The sequence below is a fragment of the Convolutriloba macropyga genome, chromosome 4 (assembly GCF_964194025.1).
Source record: "Convolutriloba macropyga chromosome 4, txConMacr16.3, whole genome shotgun sequence".
NCBI lineage: Eukaryota > Metazoa > Xenacoelomorpha > Acoela > Convolutidae > Convolutriloba > Convolutriloba macropyga.
Genome location: NC_134471.1, coordinates 6,159,448 through 6,170,178, shown reverse-complemented (window position 1 = coordinate 6,170,178; position 10,731 = coordinate 6,159,448).

The following is a 10,731-nucleotide window of genomic DNA, read 5'->3' as shown; positions in this document are numbered from 1 at the left end:
CGTTTCTCCGCGTGTTGGTTTGATGACTCCGGTTTATTAAATTGCGAGATAACAGTCTTGATACTCACAAAAAAACGCCAAGAAAAGCTCATTAACATCGATAAGTTATTTCAAGGATCTTTTCTGTTTGTGCCCCCCCCCCCAGCTTAGTGGGTGCATATTATTTGCACCCCCAGACGCACGTGCCATATTTTTGCATGATGATTTACTATGTAATGGCACGTGCTCTTTAACTTGGGGGAGCTTATCATTCTGGGGGGGGGGGGCACAAAAGGAAAAGATCCTATTTCAATATGTAAATGAATCCCTCAACCTCTGCTGCATCAAAAGCTTTGATCGAAAAGTAACACTCAGAAGGAAGCAAGCAAACTGAGTCTAAATAAGAAATCACTATGATGCAGAAAATAATTGATTCAGAAGAATGAAGAAAAAACCTCATTTATCGGATTTACAGTCAGACAAACTAAATTGTAATTTAATGTTCGATTTTGAAATAATAGCTCAGTTAAAAGACCCAGTGAAACGAAACTTGATACATCTTGATTAAAAACATACTAAATTTTGGTATATCTTCAACTGCACAGATCTTGTTTATGTATCGACTTTGTGGTACTATGCCAGATTTGCACCAATGACTATGTTTTTCTCCTGTCTCATTATAATCGAGTTCGTTCTGGTCAAATTCGCGTTACATCGAATCGTCACAATGTCGAGTCATATCGCTACAAAATCGAGGCATAAACGCGTTGCATCGCGCCATTTCTCACTACTTCGTACAGTAGCTAATTTTTTGTTTGGATTGTCTGGTCATGGTCAATTATTGTCTGGACTCCCGGATCCACCACCTCACTCCAGGTTCTTTTCAAAATTTTTTTTATGTGTCGAGAATTATCAAGATCTTATCATGTTAGAAAATTTCTTGACATGTCTTGTTGCCTACAAGATCTTGGCAAGATGTTTCAAGTTTTGCAAGAGTTATCAAGATGTTGCTTGACATGGCAAGGTGTATCAAGTTTTGTTTCACTGGGGATGCATAAATGTGTGGCAGTGCCGACCAGTTGGTTCAGTGGAGAAGACACGAATGCAATCAAATAAGCGATTGCGGGGTCACAACCTGGAAATACTCCAAATTTTCCTGTAACTGTAATGACGTGAACAAAGAACCAATATCACACGGGTAGTTACTCTAAAATATAGTACGTGACAAAACACGGCAGATGACGTCACTCAGAAAATTGTTATTCAATTTATGTAATCAATGTTTAGCCAAACTGGTAAAACCAAAAATTAAGAAGTGCTCTGCAACCTGTTGCATAAAAAAGAGGTTGACTGCTTTCAAAAGCACTGGCAATTAGTACAGCTGTTTCAAGTCACTTAAGTTAAATCGAATTTACAGTTTTCAATTGAAAAACGATGAAGCCGTGCACTCAAGTCTTAATACAACCATCAAAAAGTTAGTCTCTGTTTCTCAATTTATGAAAAAAAAATTCTCTGCTGAGGAAACCAACTACCATAATATGGAAGTGGAGTAAAAACTTATTGATAAGCAAACTTCAGTTTATGTACACCATTAGCAAATAAATCAACAGCAAATAAAAACAGTACTTAAGAGCATATGGGTAGCAATACTGTATATTGAGCTACGGGATACTTTTTGCAGTCGTAATTGTTAATTGTTTACTACGCACAGTTCTAGTCAGTTACAATAGATTGTTTTTAAATACTTCAATGTTAGGTGTTGTATCAAAAATAACACTTTTTCGAAATGTTTTCTTTACTTCAGTTACTTTTAGAGACAAATGAAGAAAGGGTTCTGATTAAAAATTTTGAAAAAATCATATAATATTTTGCCTTAAACAAATAGATAATTTCATCAATTACAAACTTAGAAACAACGTTGAGGAAACGACCAAAAAAACATAAAAATCGTCAAAAAACACAAGAAAAGCAACGATAGATCAAAAAAGTTGCAGTAGACTCAAAAACCGCTAAAAATGAACACCATTCAGTTTGTCTGCCCGATTTGTTGTTAGCCCATTCCACAATTTTATTTTCTTAATAATTTTATAACGCTTCCGCAACAAAACGGCTACCGAGTTAGCTTTTATAATAACGCAACTCATGTAAGAAATTGAAATCGGATTAGTTATTAAAAATTCGCTTTAACATCAAACCACTATACAAATTAAAAAAAAACCCATAGGGGGGCCTATGATACCTGACATTGGCAGAGTAAGTCACAGGACAAAAAAACAAATCATGTAAAAACAACATGGATAACTTACGGCCAAAACTCATTGTCTGTCATTTTATTTAAAAAACTTAATGAAAAAGTAGAAGGAGCAGCAAACAAAAATTAAACGATGCAACATAGCTTGATTTTTTTAAAAAAAAGTGTTAAATGTCTTTATTGAGAACAAACAGTAGTAAAAGGATTGGCCGACCTGCACTGGAGAGATGTCGATTTCTATCTATTAACACAGGGTTTATAGGGATTTCGCGAGTGAGGTACGATTCTGATATATTTAGATATTGTATAGATTTCGCATGTATATCCAGGATAGGAGTCAACTACATTTATAAAATTTAGGTGTAACTGACTACATGTTTTAAGATAGGGTATCGCCAAAAAGATGTATTAAGAATATATATAGCCCATTACATGTATTAATATAGGTTATAAACGACTAATTGTATTATAATTAGGCATAGCCATCGCCATTTATTATAATTAGTTATAGCCGACTACATATAAAAAGATAGGGTATAGCCGACTTAAAGTATTAAGATTAGTTATAGCCGACTACATGTAAAAAGATAGGGTATACTCGACTACATGTATTAAGTTCAGGTATAGCCACAGCCATGTATTAAGATCAGGCATAGGTTCCATGCATTGAGGTTAGATTTAGCTTCCATGAGTTAAGTTAGCGTGTAACAGCCAAATAATGAGATTATGGATAGCCACTGCCATGTATTAGGATTTGGCATAGGTTGCATGTATTGAGATTAGTTGTATCCGTCATGTATTAAGATTAGGTATAGTTCACGTGTTTTAAAAGTGGACATAGCTGTCATGTATTAAGAATAGTTAAAGTTCCCATGTATTAGGAAAAGGTATTAGTACCCTGTAAAAAGATTATGTATAACGGACAAGTTTTAAGATTAGGTATAGGTTCCAGGGGTCAATCAGTTGAGGTTTTAAGTTTTTGCAGTGTGTTTTTGTATAGTTTTTAGATTTTGCAGAATTTTTTCAATTCTTGCAAAATTTTCACTTTTTTTCTGAGATTTCGCAAAATATTAGTTATAGCCGACTACATGTATAGAGATAGGGTATACTCGACTACATGTATTAAGTTCAGGTATAGCCACAGCCATGTATTAAGATCAGGCATAGGTTCCATGCATTGAGGTTAGATTTAGCTGCCATGAGTTAAGTTAGCGTGTAACAGCCAAATAATGAGATTATGGATAGCCACTGCCATGTATTAGGATTTGGCATAGGTTGCATGTATTGAGATTAGTTGTATCCGTCATGTATTAAGATTAGGTATAGTTCACGTGTTTTAAAAGTGGACATAGCTGTCATGTATTAAGATTAGTTAAAGTTCCCATGTATTAGGAAAAGGTATTACTACCCTGTAATAAGATTATGTATAACAGACAAGTTTTAAGATTAGGTATAGGTTCCAGGGGTCAATCAGTTGAGGTTTTAAGTTTTTGCATTGTGTTTTTGTATAGTTTTTAGATTTTGCAGAATTTTTTCAATTCTTGCAAAATTTTCACTGTTTTTCTGAGATTTCGCAAAATTTGCGGCTTTTTCTTTGCTTAGCCAGATAATGCTTGAAAACAAGAGAATTAGATGTTATCGTGTTTTTGGTTTAGTGAAAAACATGGTTTCAAGATGGATTTAGCTTATTTGCAGCAAGGTTTACGGTTGTTTTCTTTTTCTGTTTTTGGCGCCCAAATTTCGCAGTAACAGGGAGAATTAGTACCCGCGAATAATATAGCTAACAAGAGCCGCCATTAATTGATTAGATGACCAGAATCCACGCCATTAATGCTGGAAACTGATCTTGGTCAAAGTTTAGAGATTTTATGACGTCTTAGAAGGTTTTTATACTATATTTCGTAGACAATTTCTTGAAATCTATACTGATAGAGTCTAAAATATATGTTTACAATATAGATCTAAGCAGTACAAAAATCGCCACAAATTGTAAATTAAGCCAAATGCAATTTAAAGTTACAAAAAAATTGAGCAACAAGTTATAAGTTGAGTAGTACTATATAAATTTCATCACAGTAAAGAGTTTGTTATGCGGTTCAGATTTTCCGCATTAATTTGCCATGAAAAGCTGAAAATCACTCAAATTTGATATCAAACAGCATCGCTACTGCAAAACCAAAGCAATCTTTCCAAAGCATGCAATATGTTTCTGAAAAACGAACCACAAAAGAATGGAATGATTCACTTTATTATCCAACATATTCAACGAATGTTCTTGAAATTTAATGACAATCCAAATAAAGGCAATAAAAGGTTAAAGCAACTCAATTTTTCTGTAAAAGAGTACAAAATCTGTTGAGTCGAAGAAAAGTTTATGCTAATAAAAATCTTTGCCAGAGTTTACCGAGACAGGCTTTGAAAAGAAAGGACTTTGTGCCCATCAGGTTCAACCAATAATCTATGTTATAGAGATAATTGTGACAATTTTTATAAAAATTAACAAACTAACTCATTTTTGAATTCTTATGGCATAAAATCTTTCAATTCAAAGCATATTTTGTTGAACAAATTAAAACATGCAATCAATATTTCTCAGGATAGTGAATGAGAAGATAGAACTATTGTCAACAAACCCAAATGTCTACGCCATTCAGCTAATCTGCTAAATTCATCGGAACAGAAAACTCAATTACTGTTGCATATAGTATTAAACCTGTTTATCCGAATAACGAAAAATACTTGAAAAATTTGTGCTTTGTTTTCCAAAATTTAGGACTATAGAAAATTACGCAACAAATTTAGCAAAATGTCCTTGAGAAAGGATATCAAAAAACTTTAAGAGGAACATTGCCAAGGCCCATCAGATCTTTTTTCATTCAACATGAAATCTTCTAATTGAAGACAGGGTTTGGATAGCGAGCAAGGATATTGCTTATAATCTTTCATCAAGAACTTGAATTCAATCGCAGCAAGTTGACAATTTTCTCTACGTAATGCCGTGTCTAATTTGCAATACAGATAAAAAAAAGTTAGTCAAGAATCAATTTTTCATCGTATTTTACGAACGCTAAAACAATTATCTAATACCATATTTTTTACAAGAATCATGAATAGAAGCATTCAAGGATTCATTTCTTAAAAAAGAACGTACTATCTCCATATTGATACAATTTGGAATTGAGAACCTCAGTTTATCTTCGTAATGTCAAAAAACTGAACGCTCTGATCATAAAATTCGAAACTTACCGTTTCGAACATGGAAACCTAGTCTTTGCACGAATCACTCTGACTATCTGGTTCCAGAAATTTATCAGCTTTAAGATCTGCCAGCTGTTGAGGAGAAGCCGCATTGTCAGATCCTAATGGATAGCACAGGATGCAGCACAGTGGCCGAGAGCACAGGATGCAGTCAATTTGGTTGGTACAACAAATCGTTGTCGTGTTTTGTTTTTACTCCACACATTTCAAACAAACTCATTTTTTCAACTCTGTCTTGTAGCTTGATCAAATTCTCTTGGGAGCCAAAAAAGTTAATCAAAGAGCGGTTATTCTCATGAGCAAGAAAGTACTTATAGTGGTCGGAGATCACTTTTCATTAGATGAATCTAAGAGCTAATTTCATTTTGGCGTCGCATTTGGTTTTTTGGAATACTTCTTCTAATTTTTCCTTGATTTTTTTGGAAACAGTCTTGAATATCTTTCCATATCCTTAAAAAGGTGATGGAAAGCAATAATTTTTTTGTTATTAGTGTAAACTGTTCCTTTCAAAAATCTCAGACCCCTGGAATTTTGTGAATTCAACAGTCGGATTTTTATCACTTTTTCAGCTTACTCAGAAGCTCCTGAAGAGTAAGGGAACTGGTTGATATTTCCGAATCCATAGTATTGTGCGTCTTTGTTGTTTGATGCTTAGCAAGACGCATCCTCACTCTTCTTCTTAAGTAATTAAAAAATATGGGACAAGATAATGTCACACCATGCGAGAATTTCATAGCTGACCATATTCCGTTTAGAGACCAAATTCTGAAATCTAATCTTTGCAATGGGAGATTCTTAACAAAAGAAGACACAAATATAAGTCGATTCAAGATACACTGAGTAAAACAATTATATCGCGGAGCAAGTGATTCTGACAATAACAGAAGAAATAAACAATGAAAGCTGCTGTGTAGTTGATGAAAGTTGTAAGGTATGAGGAAATGATAAGAAAAGTCATGAAACAATCAATTTCTCAACGAGTAATTGCAAACGCTAGAACGATTATCTAATGAAATTTTTTTAAACGAAGACCTTGAACAGAGCGTTTAAAGGCATCATTTTTATTTACCATGAATGAACAAACTCCCAATTGACGCCGTTTTCTCCACGAAAAATTCTGGAAAATGAGAGCTTTCCATTGGTTCTAGATAGCCTAAAAACCAGATTATCGAAAAATAAGGCACAAATGTATGTCAAATTTTCGCAAATTTTTTCAGAGAAGAAATATTCTGCCTAAATTTCTAGTCTGCCCGAAGGAATAATTCAACATTAGGTTAGCCTAAAAGTGCTCAAAATCAGCCAATTCCAAAGTTAGGTAGGATAACATTTTCTTCAATGCAGGAACTTTGCAAAAAAATATCAACGAGAAAAGGAACGAAAATAGATCACAATTATTTCATTTTCGAGTTGTGACTAATCGACTACATGATCTAAATGTTTCTCCCAGAAACTTTTACTTCAAATTGCTAATAATCAAACATTTTATACAAAATTTTCTTACAGAAATACTTACTAGAAATTTTAGAAGCATTTATCTCTTAAGTTTCTCAGTTTGAAAGTTTTTTTTAATAAAAAATTAATAATTACAGATAAAAACAAATATTACTAAAGAAAATCATATTATGTTTATCTTATAAGATTTTATACCAACGGGAACCTCATGTTTTCTCTAAATGTAAAAAAACGTAACGCTCTGATCAGCAGCTGCTCATCATCTAAACAAGATGATCAATTGATTATCATTTTAATGTCTGGCATTTGTTAAGGAGAAGCAACCTTGTTACATCCCAGATGTATTTTTGTGGAGAGCACATAATACATTCATTCTTGTTGGTACAACAAATAGCCGTAGTTCTGTCATTTTTCATCAAAGCATTATTTTCAACCAAAACTATGTTTTCAACTCTGCATTGTAGCTGAATCAAGTTCTCTTTGGAGCCGGGAAAAAAGTTTATTGAAGAAGCTGCTGTTCTCATGCGCATGAAAGTACTTATAGAGGTTGAAGACCACGATTCTTGAGACGAATCTAAGAGCCAAAATCAATTTGGCGAAGCAGTTGAATTTTTGGAATATTTCTTCTAATTTTTCCTTGATTTTGCTTGAATCAATCTCGAATATCTTACCATATCCTTAAAAAGTTGATAAAAAAGGAATAATTTTGTGTTGTTGTTGTAAACTGTTCCCTCTAAAAAATTTCAGAACCCTGAAATTTTGTGAGTTCATCAGTCGGATATTTATCACTTTTTCTCTATACTCAGATGCTCCTAAAGATTAAGGGGATTGGCAGATCCTTCCAAATCCATAGTATTGTGCGTCGTTGTTGATTGGTGCATAGCACGACGAATCCTTACTCTTCTTTGTAGGAAAATAAAAAAATATGGGACAAGATAAATCACACTATGCGAGAGTTTCATGGCTAACCAAGTTCTGTTTAGGGACCAATTTTTGAAATATAAGCTTTTCAATGGGAGATTTTTAACAAAAGAAGACACTGTATAATTCGATTTAAGACAAACTGAGTAGAACATAATTACAAGTGATTCTGACAATAACAGAATAAAAAAATGTTTAAAGCTGCTGTGTACTTGATTAAACTTGTACGGTTCGCGGAAATGATCAGAAAAATAAGGAAACAATCAACCTTTCATCTAGTAATTACAAACGATTATCGAATGCCAATTTTCACAAAAATCTTGAACAGAACGATTAAAGGCGTCATTTTTATTTCCAATAACTTCCAAGAATGATCAAAATCCCAATTGAAACGGTTTTCCACACAAAAATAAGACAAAAATAAGGAAACAATCAACTTTTCATCGAGTAATCACAAACGCTAGAACGATTATCGAATGCCAATTTTTACAAAAATCTTGAACAGAACGATTAAAGAGGTCATTTTTATTTCCAATAACTTCCAAGAATGATCAAAATCCCAATTGAAACGGTTTTCCACACAAAAATAAAAGTAAAACTCTGGAAAATTTCTAGTCTGTCCGAAGGAATAATTTAACATTATATAAGCCTAAAAGTGCTCAAAATCAGCCATTTTCAAAGTTAGGTAGGATAACATATGGCTTAATGCAGGACTATGCAAAAATTTTTTAACGAGAAAGGGAACGAAAAAAGATTACAATTATTTCAATTTCGAATTGTGACTAATCGGTTATTTGATCTCAAAATAACTCCCAGAAATTTTTACTTCAAATTGTGACTTAACGACTATATGATACAAAATTTTCTTACAGAATTAAATACTAGAAGTTTTAGAAGCAGTTAACTCTTAATTTTCTTAGTATAAAAGTTTTGTTGTGAAAAACGTAACAAAAACAGATAAAAGCAAATATGAGAATCTTGGAAGATTTTGTTACCTTCACAAAGTCAACAGCAAAAAAAAACTTTTCATACCTATGGGAACCTCAATTTCTCTCAAAATGCAAAAAAAAGTTCTGATCAGCAGCTCTTCGTCATATAGACAAATTTAAAGGGTCCCCAATGGCCGAAATCAGTAAACAGCTTAGTTTTTATCCAGTTCTTGTTATTCAAACAGTTAAAAACCTACTGTTCCGAACTTGGAATCATAGTCATTGTAGTTTTCACTCTGAATATCTGGTAACAAAAGATTTTCATTTTAAAGATATGACAACTGTTGATGAGAAGCAACCTTGTTACATCTCAAATGTATTTTTTGTGGAGAGAACAGAATACCGTCAATTTTGTTGGTACAACAAATCGCCGTAGTAGTGTGGTTTTTCACTTGAGCATTGAATTCAGTAAAAAAAAACGTTTTCTACTCTTTCTTGTAGCTTAATTAAATTCTCTTTGGAGCCGGGAAAAACGTTTTTGAAAGAAGTTGCTGTTCTCATGAGCATGAAAGTACTAATAGTGGTCGGAGACCACGATTCTTGAGACTAATCGAATAGCCAAATTCAATTTGGTGAAGCAGTTGGGTTTTTGGAATATTGTATTTCGAGATACACGGAGTTAAACATAATTACATCGCGGAGCAAATGACTCTTACAATAACAGAAGAAAACAACGATGAATGCTGCTGTGTACTTGATGAAAGTTGTAAGGCGCGGAAAGGATAAGTAAATTCGGTTACAACCAATTTTTCATCGAATAATTACAAACACTAGAACGATCTTCTCATGACAATTTTTTATTACAAAAATCTTGAATAAAACGATTATAAAAGCATAATTTTTACCCTGAATGAACAAACTCTCAATTGACACAGTTTTCTCCAAAAAAAAGAAAAATTTTTGAAAAAGAGAGATTTCCATTTGTTCTAGATTATTGAAATATAAGGCACAAGACAATGTCAAACTTTCTCAATTAATTTCAGAGAAGAGATTTTCTGCCCATAATTCTATTTTTCTTGAAAGAAGAATTAAACATTAGGTTAAAATAAATGTGCTCAAAATTAGCCATTTCCAAAATTAGGTAGGATAATCTTTGCTTTAATGCAGGAACTTTGCAAAAAACTTTTAACGAGAAAGGAAAGAAATTAGATTACAATTATTTCATTTCCGAATTTTGACTAATCGGTTATATGGTCCACATATTGCTCCCAGAACTTTTTTCTCGAATTGCGACTAATCGACTCTATGATACAAAAATTTCTTACAAAAATTTTTATTAGAAATTTGAGAATCAATTAACTCATACTGATAAACATATTATGTTTTTCTTATAGGATGTCGTGCTCTACACAAAGTTAACAGCAAGAAAATTTTCATACTAATGGTAACCTCATGTATTCCCTAAAGTAAAAAAACGTAACGTTCTGATAAGCAGCTGCTCATCGTCTAGACCAATTGGAAGGGTCGCCAAAGGCAGAAATCACTAACCAGTTAAGCTGCACTTATCTCCAATTCTTGTTATTGATACAATTCAAAACCTACTGTATCGAACACGGAATTATAGTGATTGTATGATTCACTCTGACTATCTGGTACGAAAAAATTGTCATTTTCAATATCAGGCAACTGTTGAGGAGAAGCAACCTTGTTACATCTCAAATGTATTTTTTTGGAGAGCACGGATTACAGTCAACTTTGTTGGTACAACAATTTGACGAATTTTGGTAGTTTTTAACTTGCCGCTGTTCTCATGAGCATGAAAGAACTTATCCTGGTCGGACACCACGATTCTTGAGACTAATCTTATAGCCAAATTTAATTTGGCGAAGCAGTTTCGTTTTTGGAATATTGTAATTCAAGATACACGGAGGTAAACATAAG